The 17,066-nt window shown below is 39.3% G+C and overlaps 1 long non-coding RNA gene and 1 other non-coding gene across 3 annotated transcripts; one reads left to right on the forward strand and one right to left on the reverse strand.

Annotated features, from left to right (window-relative positions):
- Positions 1 to 4,451: 4,451 nt before the first annotated feature.
- Positions 4,452 to 4,523, reverse strand: trnad-guc (transfer RNA aspartic acid (anticodon GUC)). The gene has a single exon. It is a non-coding gene; the product is annotated as a tRNA-Asp (tRNA).
- Positions 4,524 to 4,892: 369 nt separating this feature from the next.
- Positions 4,893 to 9,992, forward strand: LOC147164133 (uncharacterized). Of its 2 annotated transcripts, none has more exons than XR_015096791.1 (4): positions 4,893 to 5,010; positions 7,944 to 8,639; positions 8,716 to 8,832; positions 8,920 to 9,992. It is a non-coding gene; the product is annotated as an uncharacterized LOC147164133 (long non-coding RNA). The 2 variants fall into 2 exon arrangements; XR_015096790.1 differs by having other exon boundaries at positions 8,716 to 8,826.
- The last annotated feature ends 7,074 nt before the right edge of the window (positions 9,993 to 17,066 follow it).

Below are 17,066 nucleotides of genomic sequence, written 5' to 3' on the forward strand. Positions count from 1 at the left end.
TGATGGGGTCCTCAGCATGGCCTCTGACTTTGGTAAGGTCAGAGCCTATTGATTTTCAACACCGTTCAATGAGACAGCAGGCACCTCGGCGCAAAAGACACCATTCCAGAGCCAGGCTTTGGCTTTGTTCCGCTGTGTATTCATTGCATGGAGACGGAGGTGACAAAGCAGGATTTCTATATGACTGGCTTTACCTCATATGAGCACTCTCCTTCAAGAAAGGAGCAGCTCAGGGCATCCATTGCAGCATCACAGTGACGCACATATGGGGTGCTGTGGCAATTGTATGATCTGTAAGTGGGAGAGAGAGAGAGTCTTTAATGTGCACGTACTATACCATATATCCTTTTAATCAGAAAGCTCCCACCCACCCGGCGGCAGTTTGGGATGAGAGTGACAGAGCCAGCACAAAGCTAATTCCGCCCCTGTCATATCTGATCGTCTCTTAGCTGGCAAAAGAGCGGCAGTAATGACGCGAGCTCGATGGCCCGTTGCACATTTGCAGGACTAATGTTTGATTGAAATCAATCTGTGTTAATATGCTGGTTGGGGGGTTTCAGAGGGGATTTGGATCTTGAGATACTGGTTTTGTCCAGCTAATGTTTGAAATGGAATGACGTCTCTTTGGGATTATAAATGGCTCAGATGGAATACAAGAGTCCGCTTGTCATCTGCTGTCCACCAATAATATTTTGGTTTGATGTGCCACATAACATCATTTAACATCATGTAACATCATGCTCGCAGATTGCTTTCCATTTCCTCATACAGTGGCCTGGGGTGTTTATTTATTCAACCGCAAAAAGTATCAGGTAATCATTAGGGTAAGACCAGTACAAAAAAAGTATATCGACCAATCTGGCCATCTTCTATACCATTTGTCCTCATTATAACATTGTTAAATAATTGCATATTTGTTCTATGACTTGTCTAGAGTGGCTGAGGCTGTTTATACACTCAACTGCAGAAATGACAATGCATTGATTGGAGGTAAGGCCTTTATTGTACAAAATAATTTAATATGATACTGAATAATAGCACGTTTTTATAACCAATCATTAACAATATGACGTGCCCTACTCAACTGTAGAAAGTATTTATTATGGATAAGGCTTAATTGTATAAATGCATTCACTATTACCTTGTATTAGTGTAACAATTAGTTGCAGAAATAATGGTACAAGACAGTGCCCCCCCCCCCACCCCCATATATATTTTAATAATTGAGGGGGGGGGGGTTTAGGAGTTGGAGTATAATTGTTTGCCCTATATTAAGTGTCTTGAATATTTATCTGTGTTTTTAAGAGAAATGTTTAATCATTATTTTTTTCTCTCAATGCTTTTCAATAGCCGACAATTATACACAAATGTGGGCTATTTGTGGGCCGGGCTGGTTCCATTCCCTGTCAATTAGCAGGAGTTGACTGTACAGTAAATTAACAAGTTGTTTAAATAGATATATTGGTCCATCTTCTGATTGGTGATCGATTATCCATTTTTTTAAACTCACTGATCACTGATCGGCTCCAAAATCTTAATTGTGTAAAGCCTACCTACAAACCTGCCCTTCTTTTTTCCATCTATCGGAACCTGAGTTTGAAGACTGCACATTAGAATATTCATGTTTTCAAATTATCTTCAAACATTGTCATAAACAAATGACATGAAAAACAATTAAAAGTAAACTGAATTATGTTGACATTCTTGCCTGGTGCTACTTCTTAACTTTATGTGCGTAGAGCAGTGGATGACTTAATCAGATTGAGTATTTATGTGGAATTATAATACTGCTTGATTTAAGAAAAGCTTGAAACATACAACATGTCTTGATTTCTAGATTCCAGCATTAGCTAGTAATAGGATAATCACTCAAACCATCCCCAGTACCGTATTACATTTTCATTATTTAAGTGTGAGATTGGGCAGTAAATGAGGTGTTCCACACTAAAACAGGAAGCATCTGTTATTCACACTAATTTGGCTTTCATTCTGCTCAGTGGACTTAACATGAGAGCAACTAACAACACCATAAATTATACATTTCACCAGCGCCGGACGATATTTTTCAGAGTCTGAGCGGAAATATGAGCAAATCTTCCTTTTTATTCACGCCAGTCGTGTTTAATGAATCACTGGGAGATTGCTCTCTCTGCTGCCATTAATCACTGCTTCTCTGCTGCTGATTGAAGAGGCTAATATGAACAGGAATACCAATGAGCGCAGGGGGGAGAAGGCGTACGCTCACTCAAAAATGGCAAAATAACTCAAGTGTCGGATTTGCAGCAGGCAATCCAAACCTGATCTCGTACAATCTTTTATTTTATTTTTATTACAAATAAAGTTAATCACAATTTGGTCGACTTGGCCTGCAATATGCAGAGACTCCATCAAACCACCGTGCTCCCACAAGGGGCAATTTGGTGTCAGCCTGCAATTGAAAAAGTATGTAAATGAGTCACGATGGTACTTTTGGAAGTGGCATCATGCAAAGTCAAATCCAAAATAAAAATTTGCTCGGCTGATTGAAGAAACATGGGCCGCACTCTTCACTGAAGGGGGCATTTTGTTCATGAAATTGAATCACTCTATTTAGAGTCTTCGTGTATTGGCAATGAGACTTTTTTTTAAAAAGGGAATATTAGAAGATGAAACTGTGCTCATGAAAATCTAATTTATTCCAGTTGCTAATAGTTTGCAATGCAATTTCATTCCAATCGTAGACATACAAAAGGTATGATGGAGAAACTTGAAATCTCCAAAAGCATTAACAACCTTGTCTGTATGTTCATAGAAAATTATATTTTTTTAAAGAGGTGGCACTGTAGACGAGTGCTTAGCATCATTTGCCAGGTCATGGTTTGAATCTAGCTTGTGTGGCTTTCTTCCACTTTCCAAACATGCGTGCTAGGTTCATTGAAGACTTTAAATCGGCCATAAACGTGAATGGTTTGTTACCTAGATGCGCTCGGTGAATGGCTGGTGACCTGTCCAAGGTGTAGCCTACGTACCCATAGAAAATGGTTCGCTGGAATGAAAAAGTAAGGAATTTTTTTAAATCAAATGTAGAAATTTCATATTCTGCATGCAGCTCATTAGTTTCAACAATTACTTAAATAGATGGTCAACCTATATGTATGGTGGCAGAGCTGCCAAAAGCCTTAATGTGATTGTGTCAATTTTGTATTGTATTTTCATAGTGTTTTGATGAAATTATAACAATAGTGTGGATCACTATTTCACACCATTACCGTATTAACAGTGTCTACCTAAATGTTCTTTTTTGTGTGTTGTTGTTGCTATAGCTGTGTGTTGCTGTAATACTAGAGTGACGAATTCCTTGTGTTTGTGTGTTTTTTTTTTACATACTTGGCCAATAAAGCTGGTTTTGATTCTGAAATTGCAAACTATCAGATATAAACAAATAAAGGCACTTTTGTCATGTCATGCTTTCATTGTCTTAATAAATACTTTTATTATTTATTTTTACGTTTAATTTACTTTTCTTTATTATTTACATTATTATTTATTATTCACATTATTATTTATTATTTACATTATTGATTATTAATAATAATATTATTTACATTATTTATTACTTTACATAATTACTTATATAATTAATCTTCTCACGAGATATTCTTTTTATCGCGATGCTTCGGGCCTTAACACAATGTACGGCTAGCCTGAAATGTGCATGAACGAACGGTTGTATTAACGTGTGGACGTGCCCGATGAGTAGCTCGCGATAGCGATCAGTCAAGGTGTAGCCACCCACCTTTTGTAGAAAATGGACAGCCGTAAGTAAAAAGTAAGGACATTTTTGTTCAATTAATATTTGGTGTACAATCTAATGGGCGCCACCCCTTTCATTAAAAAAAATCTGCTTTTGATAATTATTGTAGCTGTAGTTTGCAGTGGTGTAAAACAACTAAATAAGATGAGTATGAGAAACATTCGCTTTTATACATGCATCATTTCAGATACAGCTCTAATCCGTCATGGTAGTTTACTTGTCCACTGACTCCGTTTTGGTTGTAGCTTTGGTTTAGCAGTGTAAGAAAACAAAAATGTCTCTTAAATAAAAACTCTAAACCTGGCTTCTATTTGGTTTCGTGAATAAATACAACGCGAATAAGCAGTATTTACTTTTTAGCATCGTTAGCCGCCAGGTGGCTTACTTCGCGTATGCGTCCAAACTTGATAAATTATTAGTTGTTTGCCTGAAAATTAATGGCGTTAAAGAAGAAATAAAGTAAATGGAGCAATACACTGTCCAATTTGACCAGAAATATAAGGAGAGAATTACACTCTCCCAGTCGGGGAATCGAATCCGGGTCTCGTTCAGCACGGATAGTTAAGTTAAACAGCCCTAAACCGAATCCCATTTAGTTTCAATGGTATTGCTACTACACTACCAGTGTTTTTTATCAGGAAAAATGAAAAAATGTAACCTCCCCGTCGGGGAATCGAACCCCGGTCTTCCGCGTGACAGGCGGAGATACTGTCCACTATACTAACGAGGATAGCTATCATTATTTCTACCATTGTCCTTTTTATAGTCTTTACTTTATATTCTGATACCATAGTGGATTCATAGGTCTTTATTGACTACAATAATACTGAATATTTACTTTTAGTTAAGTAATTGAACACAGCTGTACAGTTTTGTTTTGTTTGGGCTTGTTTTTTTATCAGAAAAAATGACAAAGTGAAACCTCCCCGTCGGGGAATCGAACATTTGCGTCGGCCGCGTGGATAGTTGAGCTCAACTGCCCTTAACTTTTCCCTATTCATTTTCAATGGTAGTGCTTAAACTCAGTACCGATGCAATATTTTTTTGTTTTGCCACTGACTGGCGGTGGCGCTGCAGGCACGTTTTGGTCAGGGTCAAAGTTAACAGGACGCAGACGCGGTCTATAAGCATTCGTTTACATCGCGACGCCACCTGTTGCAAGCTGTGCAGCAATGTTTGGATTTTTCTACTTTAACGTCTCACTAAGCGATTTGATGGTAAGATTTGTCATATTTTTTGTAGTTAAATTGTATTGTCCATGAGCTATTTTAAACATAAACTGATGCAAATCGGCAATTCTTATGAGGTGGTTTGAATGAAAATCTCGTTTATTTGCGTTGTATTTATGTGCTTAAATGCTCATATAATTTGTCTATTATGAAGCAACTGGATTAACTTTAATTTCTAACTGGCATGCTTTGCATCTTTGCCTAGTGTTTGGGTAGTGATTTGAAGTGGTTTGACTAAACGTGTGTGTGTGTGAATGAATGTAAAAAAAAAAAAGACTTAAAGAGCTATCTTATCATAACATATGAATGATAAGAGACAGGGGCTGTACTGTAGAGTAAATTTATACATTATTTACTTATACAGTAGGCCTATTTAAATTGTTATTTCTGTTTTGTTGTGTATGAAAGGCTCGCACAATTGTATTAAACATGAATATTATAACTGTGTGTTAATTTCCTGTTTATATGTGACAGTATGATATGTTTAGTGGTGAACAACATTTTATTTCAATGTACAGTAGATTTCTGAAAAGTGTTCCCCCAACCTGGAAGTGTAAAAGTACTCTATAAATTAAAGGGACTGCAACATGAAAAACCTACTTTTTGGAGCTTTTAGCCATGTTAAAATGCTAATTCCTCACCAAAAACAAGACGAGTGTTTCCCTCCATTCGCCCCTGTTTGAGAAATTGTAGGTTATTCTGCTTTCCAAGCACCAGCCCCTCCCAACCAGAGAAAACGAGCTGTTGGCACAGTTTGACGTCATTGCGTGCGGCCCCGCACTGCCTATGCGGACTAAACGCACTTTCTCTGAGACCTCCCTCCATGGGATATTGACAAAAGTAGCGTTTATCAATAAACATTCTGTCTAAATGAATTCAAAGCAATCAATTATTCTTCACATTTGCAATGTGCAATGAAATGACAATTGGCTTTCTTAAAATCAATTGGCTGACACCGGTGTAAACTACAAGTTAAACATTTGCGCTGACACATTTAAATGAATGGATGATGTAATCGTGGATAGTGCGCTCGCCCCATAAGCAACAGTGCGCGGATTTGCGATCCGCTGTGGTGCTTTTTTCCCCTCCTCCTTCTTTCCTCTAACCTCTCTGCCCCCCTCCTCTTCCACGATTTCTTGCGTCAAGGACCCGTTTTGTTTCAAATGTTTATTCAAGAATTAATGGCTTGTGTGACCAAACGCAGAGATCTAGCAGCCCGTGATATTTAGAGCCCATTTTAAAAATCGGCTTAAAACCTATCTGTATGTTTCTTGGGCGTTGCGCGGACGATGTCATGAGAGGGGCGCGGCAGCCACAGGGGGAGAGGCGGGGTTTTACTGAACCGAGCGTTTGACTTCCGGGTAAGAAAAATAGCCACCAAAATAACTCATATTTCATAAGAAATTACATCACGATTGTGTTAAAGGTAAGATTTTATTATTATTTTTGTTATTATTATTGTTTTTAACATTATTGTTTTTCCGAACTCAAACAATGGTTCTCATCCAATCTTCCTCAATTTAACTGTAACAAAACTGAAATCCTATTGATAGGTACTAAGTCCACTTTAGCCAAAACTGACAGTTTTTCCTTTGCACTTGACAATTTCTCTGTTTCCCCATCCCCTCAGGTTAAAAGTCTGGGTGTCATCCTTGACAGTACACTTTCATTTCAGTCACACATAAACAACATCACCCGATCTGCATACTTCTATTTGCGCAACATAAATCGTCTCCGCCCATCTCTCACACCCCACACTGCTGCTGTCCTTGTTCATAGCCTCGTCACTTCTCGCCTGAATTATTGTAACTCTCTTCTGTTTGGTCTCCCCATCAAATCACTTCAAAAATTACAACTTCTCCAGAGTTCTGCTGCTCGCATTATTACAAGGACCACTTCCATGCACCACATTACTCCAGTCCTGCAAAAACTTAATTGGCTTCCTGTCCGTTTCCGCATCAAATACAAAATACTGATCTGCACTTTTAAGGCCATGAATAACTTGCTCCTCCATATCTCACGGACCTTCTTCACATTGCCACACCTGCTCGCTCGCTCAGATCTTCATCTGGCCTCCACCTCTCCGTACCTTTTGCCCACCTGGTCACCGTCTGAGACAGAGCTTTCAGCCGCTCTGCCCCCTGTCTCTGGGATGCACTACCACCTGACATATGTAATATTGATTAATTAACACTCTTTAAAACCAGATTTAAAACATACCTTTTTCGGACTGCTTTTTCACTTTAACATTGTCATAGTACTCGCTATTTTTAATTATGTATTATGTTTTGTTTTATTGTAGTGTTTTTTGTTGTTGTTTTATTGTGTTGTAAGATGACCTTGAGTGTCTTGAAAGGCGCCTATAAATTAAATGAATTATTATTATTATTATTATTATATGCCTATAGTTAACTTTGGAAGGGCTTAAAATACCATGGTGTAGTCCTTTGAAGTTTGTCATCATCATACAGGACTCCAAACTAGTTGTTGTTGTTATTAATAGTAGTTTAGTACTATTAATAGTATTATTATTAGTTAGTTTTTTTCCACTAGGAGCACAGTGGCCTCTAATCTGAAAATTTAGGGGTGACTTGCCAAGTAAAAAGTAAATATATTCATTCTACTCTTTTTCGCTATATTACTAATAAGTGGTCTGACGTATTGAGCAGAGGTGTGTTAGCAAGCATGTTGTTTTTTTCAAGAATAGTCTTTTAAATAAAACCCCATCAAACTTTCTGGTCACACACGACTATGTAGATGAAAAATGTACCTGCACAGTCTCAAATTTTAGGATCAAAATGCCACCAGTCAAATTTCGGGGCATTCTATTCTGGAGCCTCTGTATTATTATTTTCTGTTGGTTTTTGCAACTTTAGTGAGGTATGTGACTTTTTGCCTAGTCTAAATGTTCATGTCCTTAGCAATGGAGGAGGACATGGAGAGGTCCATCGTTCCAATCTGCAGAACAAGATCTAAAGGAGCAGCTCATTCCAGATCCGTGGTGTCGGCGGCATCAGTGACAGGTTTTGGTAACAGTGACACACAACTTGTTCTGCTCGGTGAATTGTGCCTCCTGCCTGGATAGTCTAGACCTCGCCTGAAATGTTCCGTTTGTATGTTCTGACGTGCATGGCCATGTTATGGTCGCGTCCTCAAGAATGGTGAGTACCGTACTTATTTTTTTTTCTCCTTAGTACTTGCCAAACATGGACAATAGAATACAAGCATGTTCGCTTCACACCTCATTGCATTGCTTCCATATTTGGTTTTTAATGAAATGTAGGTCAATTTGAATATTGTAGTTTTTCAATCCTATAAAATTACTTCTAATAATATTTACATTTTTCATCTAAAATCAAATTTTTACAAATTGTAATTGTAACTTTAATCAGATGTTTGCTTTCAAATCTATACATTAAATTCTTATGTAGCTTTAAAAACACTGTGCATTGCATTAGCATATGAGAGAAACATGTCACCGCCGTTAATTTATACTAACACCACTCGCACATTAATTGTCAAAGTGACCTTTAGATTCTAACATAACTTCAAGTTTCTTTTTCAGTTCCTTGTGCCACAGTCTCATGGTCTACTGAGTCGCAGGCATCATGTTTGTGGTAAGTGAGCTACTGTGTGCAAAACACGGGTTGCTTTGAATGACTGTGAAATGACGATGTGTTACATGCATTTCAGTATCTTGGCGTGCTGCTGTCTGTCCCCAAACTCCATTCCTTCTTCATTTGTAAGCACGAGCACAAGGTCATGTATGAGCTGCCGTGTCCCCATGGCTGTCTCCAGCTTCAGGTGCAGGTGCTTTTGATGTTGTACTACACGTGATGCAACATTTTAAAGAGAGATTTAAATTACTTCTTTAAATTTTTTTGTTTAACCATGTAGCGTCCGCTGGTGTGACGCGGTCACGAGAAATCGTCTGCACGGGAGGCATTGGCTTCACGACTCTTCTGTAAGGTCTGCTGCAAACACGGGTTAGCAATCTGCAGTGGCTAGAGAAGCTGCCCAAATGCTTTCACAAACATCTTGCCAACTTTCTTGACCTACAAAAAAAGCCATATGCAAGTCGGGCATGGATTAGCTATGGCACGGGTAAGTCACTGCTGGAAAAAACAGTTGCTCAAGGGCACCTCCAACCAAGTCTTCAAGTCAGGCTACACAAGTACAGAACGTGTTTTTGACATGCAGCCCTTTTTTCCAAAGTTTTTGCTCTGTACAAGGGCATTACTGGTTACCATTTCAAGCATTCCCCTTCTGTGACACAAAGTGGCTGCAATGGATGTATATGGGGATGCTTGTGTGCATTTTATTGTATCCTTTTTTAGAAGAGGTTCCTGTGTTAAGCCAATAAGGTTTCAATGAATATTAGTGTCTCTATAACTGTTTTATTTAAGCCTTGATGATTTTTTTTTTTACTTCTGTCTGTTTAGTAATTTTTTTGCATGTTATGACGGATTTCAACATGCAAGCCAGTCCTTGTGAAAAGATGTAACTTCACGCTTAAAAAAAAAATTCAGCATACAACATCTATGATGATTGTTCAATTTTACTGTATAGAATCCAAAAGATTTCAGTAGATAGAACTCAAAACATTAAATAGTAAAACAACAATATGATAATCTCATCTTTATTTATAAAAGTTGTACAGGCCCAGTCAGGGTAGCCTAACAAAGACATACTGGCCACAGGCCACTGTTAATGTACAGACATGTCAAATATTGTGTACTACTGTGCATTCTGTATTGGTGTAATGTTCCTTTTCAATGTTCACTCGTATGTTTTTTTTCTTATGTTCATTCTTGTTCAGTGTGATGGAGGTGTCATGTTTTTATAACAGGAATGTCTTAAAAAAACAAAAAACTTTTCACCTATTTATCTCAATTTTATTTATGATTTATTTATCCCTGAAGAGTCAGGTAATGTGGATGTCCTGTGAATAAAAATAGTTTAAACTTGAATTGCAATCTGTTTTCTCTATTCAGTCATTTTAGTTTACATTAAATACAATAAAGCTAAAATTAAGGGCCATTAATTAAAATTATGTCTAACTTTAAGGCTATTAAAGTGTACAATAAAAGCTACTACTGTATAAGTTACACTGAAAATAACATTTCAAAAATGTTTGTGTATCTTTCAGAAATTAGCAAGTCAGATTTGCTACAGCATCCTAACAATAGAATGACAAATTCATTACTTGTTTTAATTTGTTTATTTTCATATCATAAGATATCGAACAAAATGAAAAATAAAATATAATTTCGACCAAAAATAACATAATTTTTTTATGCATATCTTAAAAAATGAATACATGGCAGATTTGATAGTTTCCCAAAATAGAATGAAAAATATGCCTACAATTACTTGTTTTGATTTGTATTCATATCAGATAAAAATAATCAAATAAAACTACTTTTTAATGCTTTCGATTTAATACTGAATGTAAAATACTCCAAAATCAACATTTGAATTATTTAAGTGATATTTACTTACGCTTGGTTTGGGATCGAACCCGAGTCTCATTCCTCTCGCGAGACATCGTTTATCGCGATGGTTCGGGCGTGCCAACCAGACACGTATTTAGCCCTTTTTGGGGGGTGTTGAAGCAACCCAAACATTTTTGTGTATATAGATATATTTTTACGGTATGTTATTTTTGCTAGAAAATTACATAGTATGTATATAAAGCATAGAGTTTAAAAGTAATATTTAAACAACAAAAATACAGTACCCCCCCCCCCCCCCCATTTAATTAGAAAATGGTTTGATCCATCTCAGCCCTCCGTTCCCTCCTTCCCCTGCTGTTGCGACATCGTGTACAAGCAAAGCACACTGATCGTCTTGCAGCTGTATGGAGGTAAATATAGTGCAAAAGTACGTTGTACCTGTAAAAAAAAATAAAAAATACCTAGAAAAAAGTGTCAATTTGTATCTGTAAAAGTCGTGATTTGTACCTGTAGAAATGACAACTTGAAGTCGCCACTAGAAGTCACAAGTGGTTTTTCTGCTGCTGTCCAGTCACGTGACTTTTGCACCAAATTTCTCGTTACAGATGGTGTAAAAACCGATTCGTACTTGTAGAGCTCAGTGATTTGTACTCGTAGATAAGAGGGCGGGCTCTAGAGGAGTAGGTTGATCTCAAATGACGCCACGTTTTTATCAGTCCAAAATTCCAAACAAACAGAGAGCCACACCAGTTTACGCTTCATTTTGTAAGAAGAGGACGTCCCAGGTGTGAAAATTTCAACATGGTTCAATACACAAACACATTGTGGAACAGCTAAAACGTTGGTTGACATGCAGAGCCCTCAAAGTGGGCAGAAAGAAATAAGTTTTAGTATGAAGGTAAGATTTATTGTACAATCATAGCTCGTAATCCGGTGCTAGCTAGCTCATCTCATGTTAATTGTCACGAAAACTGAACACATTGAAGTCACGATTTTCATTTAAAGATTTGAAGTCTACCTTTGGACTGTGAGTTCATGATGACATATTTGCCATTTTTATTTCAAATCCTATACTATACATACAGTATCCCATGTGTTGTTAAAACAAGTTTTGCAGTGAAATTCACAAATAAAAACACAAATGGAAACGTTTATGAACAATGTCTGTGTCTATCAGTATTACCACTATTAAGATGTGACAAAATGTTAGCTTTTTTCTGGCTAATAAGATAAAGCTAAACGTTTAACCGATTGCATATAATGTCAGTGGCTGTGTTTTGACAACGACTCAACTAGGAAGTTATTATTTTTTATTGTATGAATATGCTGACCCATTCTGTCAACCAACGTTTAATCGGTTCCACACTGTGTTTATGTATTAAACCATGTTGAAATGTTCACGCCTGGGACGTCCTCTTCTTCCAAAATGACGCGTGAACTGGTGTGGCTACTCTGTTTGGAATTTCGGACTTGTGCATAATAATGATAAAAACGTGGTGTCATTTGAGATCAACCCACTGTCGTTCGCTGAACCAATGAGGTTTAGCTTCAGCCCGCCCGAATCCTCCAGAGCCCGCCCTCTTCTCTACGAGTACAAATCACGGAGCTCTACAAGTATGAATTAGTTTCATTACTAGTCTGCTTATTCTTTTTTTTTTTTGCTGTTGTAGTTATGCCACTTGGTAGGTAGGTAGTTAGCTGAAGTTTCCCCCAAAGCTAGGAAACGTTGCAGGTGGTCAGACGGAAGGCTTATGCCCATCACTGTCAATTTTATCAGGAAAAATGAAAAAGCGAAACCTCCACATCGGGGAATCGAACCTCGGTCTTCCGCGCCGCGGATACTTGGAGAGTTGAGCTCAACTTCAGTTTCATTTTCAATGTTAGTGCTTAGTTTAATACTGATGCAATATATTTCTAGCCACTAACTGGTGGTGGCGCTGTAGGTATGTCCACTAAAGCTAAAATAAGATGTGAATTCCAGAACGTGGAAGCAACAGACTTCAAGGCTGCCTATCAAATTTAAATTAAACGTATTTATGCTTTGTACTGATTAAAACAAATGTTAACTATTTACTGTGTGATCCAATGGGGTATATGCCTCGAAGGAGGCAGGACTTCTGACTTCCTGGTTTTCACACATCAGCTTTGTTTCCGTTTCCTGTTTGCGAAGTGCGGGCCGTGTCCCAGTTCTTGCGCTTCCGCCTTTGTCCCCCTCGGTTGGGCATTTCAGAGAGTTGAGACGCCCTGCGCGCTCCCGCCAATGGGCGGTTGGGTGGCGCAGGAGTGGGGGTGCAAGTGTTGGAACGCGGCCATCAGTGGCCAGAAACGACACTGATGGTGGCATTTACCCTATTATTATATTATTGTATCTGTGTACTATATATGTGTCAATTTAATATACAAATGATAACTATGCGTTCCATCACAGTGTCACTCACATCTGCTGCCCCTTTTCTATGATAGAATCTCCCCCGCCGCCCCTTCACAATGTTTTCCTCCATGTTAACACACATTTATTGCTGGGAAAGGCCACATTTTTGCATTGTCTTACTAGACTCTGTGAAAAATAGCATAGCATTGCAGCCTGCACGCATCCTTATCGATAAGGGCTCTGTATACATTTTTCTGCTTTCATAGAAGACTAAAAACATCTAAAAACAAATAAACACAGGAAGAGGCCTCTTGATGGGAAAAAAAAAGGTGGTGGGAAGAATTAGGATGCATGAAACACACTTTGCCCTGTTGGAATCATTTGATGCTGTACATGGGCACCTAGCAACCAGCAGATGGGAGTGAACGTCATGCGGGCTCTGCCAAAGCTGATGGGACACGACAGGACTGCAAAAGGAAAAAAGGGGAAAAAAAGACACAGCAGTGATGATTCCCCCGCTGAGGCAAACGGGAGAGACGGGCATCTCATTAAGATGCATAAGAAATCCTTAAGCTCCATCTTCTTGTAAAACAAAACTTTTTTTTTTTTTTAACTCTTGGCGTGCCCACTTTAAGTGCCATCAGTTGCTGCCAAAGTAAAGCAAATAAAAAGAAACGCAAAATGTTTTTTTGGTGTGTTTCTTCAGTTTTCTTGTTGCTGGCGGTCAGGACAAAGTTTCTGCTGGAACAGCAATGTTGCTAGTGTTCACGCATAGTTACGTAATAAATGGCCAACAGGTCATTGGTCATTGTCTTGGGTGGGGGACTTAGTACAGTAATTGGATTGAGTGGAGTCAGAGCTCTATCTAGTGGGCAAACGGTGCAAGGATATCATTCTAAGTGATTCTGAGTCCCAAAACTGAACATTAAACATTTATGTTCCGTGAAAAAGTAAGAATATATCGGCGTGTATATCGGCCGATAATGATTATTTTAAAAAGGGCAAATATTGGCCGATAAAACCGACTAAGATCTCTCATAAGACGTCATGCATGATATCAATTTGACTTCTGACTTTTTGTGACACAAGTGTATTTTTCTTGAAAATTCGTTTTTTTTTTTTTTTTTTTTATTCAACTGAAGGAACATTGAAATTTTTAGATGCACCACTGTAAATACAAAACAGTCCGCCTTTGGCTGAAAGTCTTTAAAAAACAACAACATTTGCAACATTTGTTGTGTGCACGGATGGAGAGAAACAAGCCATTAGAAGTTGTTGTGAGGAAGTTAACACTTGTTCCGAGCAAAGAACGCTTTTGTCGTCAAAGCAGGAAGGAGCAAATGCAATGTAGGCCCTGAAGGAAGTCATGCAGCTTTATCAGGGCTTTCTTTATTTGGCACATAGGAGGTTCCCTTGGGACTCTCCCCATGCTGACACTGCACTGCAGCTAAAGTATGGCGTAAAATTACCTGTAAACACAGGCAGCAAAGGCGACGTGCACTTCACTTCCTCGGCTCTGTCGCCTATATCACATATTAGGAAGAAAAATACTTTTTAATTGCTTGTATACAAATAATTGGGTCTCTGGAGTGCCAGTCCAGCTGTCAAGTGTGAAATTAAACAACCATGTAAATCGTTTATCTGCTAATTGTGAGCCATTGTGCATTTATTTTGTGTAAATATTCGACTTTAGAAAGAAAAAACATACTTAACATAATTAAACTAAGTCTCAAGTCGTAACCTTGAAGTCCCAAGACACTGTGGGGGGGTTAAAAGCAAGTAGTTGCCACCAAATATCAAGTCATGACTTGGATCAAGCAAGTCGTAAGTTAAGTCAGCCACTTGCGAACTGAAACTGCAACAGTCGAAACAAACGGTTAGAAAAGATTTCATAAACCATCCTAGTTACGTTACTTAGCTGTACTTATATGTTCACAATCACAGTGTTTGCTGGTCCCAAACTAGTATTTGCATTGCTACCTAACTAAGTTGTGACGTTAGCTTACCTGTCTGTGGGTTTTGTAGTTACAAATGAGGTTAGACATTGTTTCTGTGTAATTCTATGTTTTGCAAACCATACGTTTTGCCGTCTAATTTTTGCCAATGCCATCAACATTCTATCATTAACTCAAATTAATGAAACTGATCTTTGGAGCTGCTCCGATCGCTTTTGATGTTTAGGTAGCCACTTCACACGGACAAGTAATGCTGACTGGGTAGCCAAGGTTGGCGCGAGCCGCAAATGAATCAAAAATTATTATTTTTTTCCTTCCTATACAAGCAAACTGTGCTAAAATGCAGATTTCCAATTATTATTTCCAACAAGAAGACTTGTTAAGTCTTTTAGTTTAAGTCGAGTCGACAGGCGGATCGGTGCAGCGTCTGCAGTGATGCGGACTCTGTATCGGTCCGTTGTGGTAAAGAAGGGGCTGAGCCGAAAGGCAAAGCTCTCGATTTACCGGTTGATCTACGTTCCTACCCTCACTTATGGTCACGAGCTGTGGGTCGTGACCGAAAGAACAAGATCCCGGATACAAGCGGCCGAAATTAGTTTCCTCCCAGGGTATCCGGGCTCTCCCTTAGATATAGGGTGAGAAGCTCTGTTATCTGGGAGGGACTCAGTGTCAAGCCGCTACTCCTCCGCATTGAGAGGAACCAGTTGAGGTGGCTCGGGCATCTGGTACGGGTGCCTCCTGGACGTTTCCCTGGAGAGGTGTTCCGTGCATGTCCCACCGGCAGGAGGCCCCGGGGACGACCCAGGACACGCTGGAGAGACTATGTCTCTCGGCTGGCCTGGAAAGGCCTTGGGATCCCTTTGGAGGAGCTGGCTGAAGTGGCTGGGGAGAGGGAAGTCTGGGCTTCCCTGCTAAAGCTGCTGCCCCCGCGACCCGACCCCGGATAAGTGGTAAATGATGGATGGAAGTTGAGTCACTTGGATACTAAGTCTGAACTCCGGAGTCAAGTCTTTACCAGGTTTTTGGCTAGCAAGTCTCAAGTCCTAAAAATGGCAACTAATGTTTCAAATTGTGTGTGTGTGGGGGGGGGGGGGTGTTTGGGGGCATAACACTTCTTCAAAATGTATCAGCCAAAACTCCTAATCGTATTTGTCCCTTTACACATATGTATTACATCAGGCACCCACTCGTTCTTTTAATGAAAACACAGGAGAGTAGACTCATTCCACTCGCACACCCCGACAAAGGAGGAAGAAATGATACGAATGTTGAGTGAGAAACATGGTGACGTAAAAAGAGACAAAGACAGGGAAAGGCAAGGGACTCCTGGGACGAACTGCAAGGGCTGCTGCGAGAGGAGCTTAATTTCCCAGCACCATCTGTTAGCAGTGACTGGCTTTTGAAAGCTCCATTTGTGTCAAACCTCCCACAACCGCACACCAGTGGAGCCACACTCACCCCCACTTCAGCTGAGATGAATGAATCCACCTGCCTCTTTTCTAGGTCATCATGAATTCTGTTTAGGCACAAATGGCAGGTAAATTGTGTCCCCCCCCCCCTCTCACCCCCCCACATCCTCTAATATATCCACTCTTTGCTTCATAATCAGTGGTGGGGTGTTAATGTAACCTGCAAAATTATCTTTGATAAACAGCCATGTTAAATCTCAGCCGTCTGGCATCGATTGAAGACAAGCCCACAGGGAGTACTGAGTGTACAGTATATTTATACTGTACATACACAGGCCCTGGTGTCTACTGGGGAAAGACGGGGCCTCCCACCACGAAGGAGCCTCCAAGGAAGCACAGTTCCTCCTTCTCCAGCACATGCAGGATTCCAAAACAGAACACGTGGCCTACACTTAGGACTTGAGTAGAGATATGGTGTGTGTCAAATAGCCGAGGTAGGATTTCAATCAAATGATTTTGGGAGACAGATTATGGAGAAGATAAAAGTATTGAAACACTCATTTGATGGTGTTCAAGAAAACCTTTAAGATTGTCCACAAGGTAGAAATAAAGGCCCCAACCCTATTCATTCTCATTGCGTTTGATTGTGTAATATAGAAATGCGCAAGTACTTCATTTAGTTCATAACCATGAGTGAAATAGTACATATGTATGCAGGCTCTCTCTTAGTGGTGCATGAAAGACTTACTGAATTAAACGGTCAAACTTCGCTTAAGTTGGAGAACCATCTCAACCATAGTTTGGCATTTTGACCAATTGTCTGTTCTACCAGTATCAAAGAAACACTCTTAAT

Source organism: Leptonotus elevatus, chromosome 13, assembly GCF_054856555.1.
Source record: "Leptonotus elevatus isolate MCC_2025b chromosome 13, RoL_Lele_1.0, whole genome shotgun sequence".
Taxonomy (NCBI): Eukaryota; Metazoa; Chordata; class Actinopteri; order Syngnathiformes; family Syngnathidae; genus Leptonotus; species Leptonotus elevatus.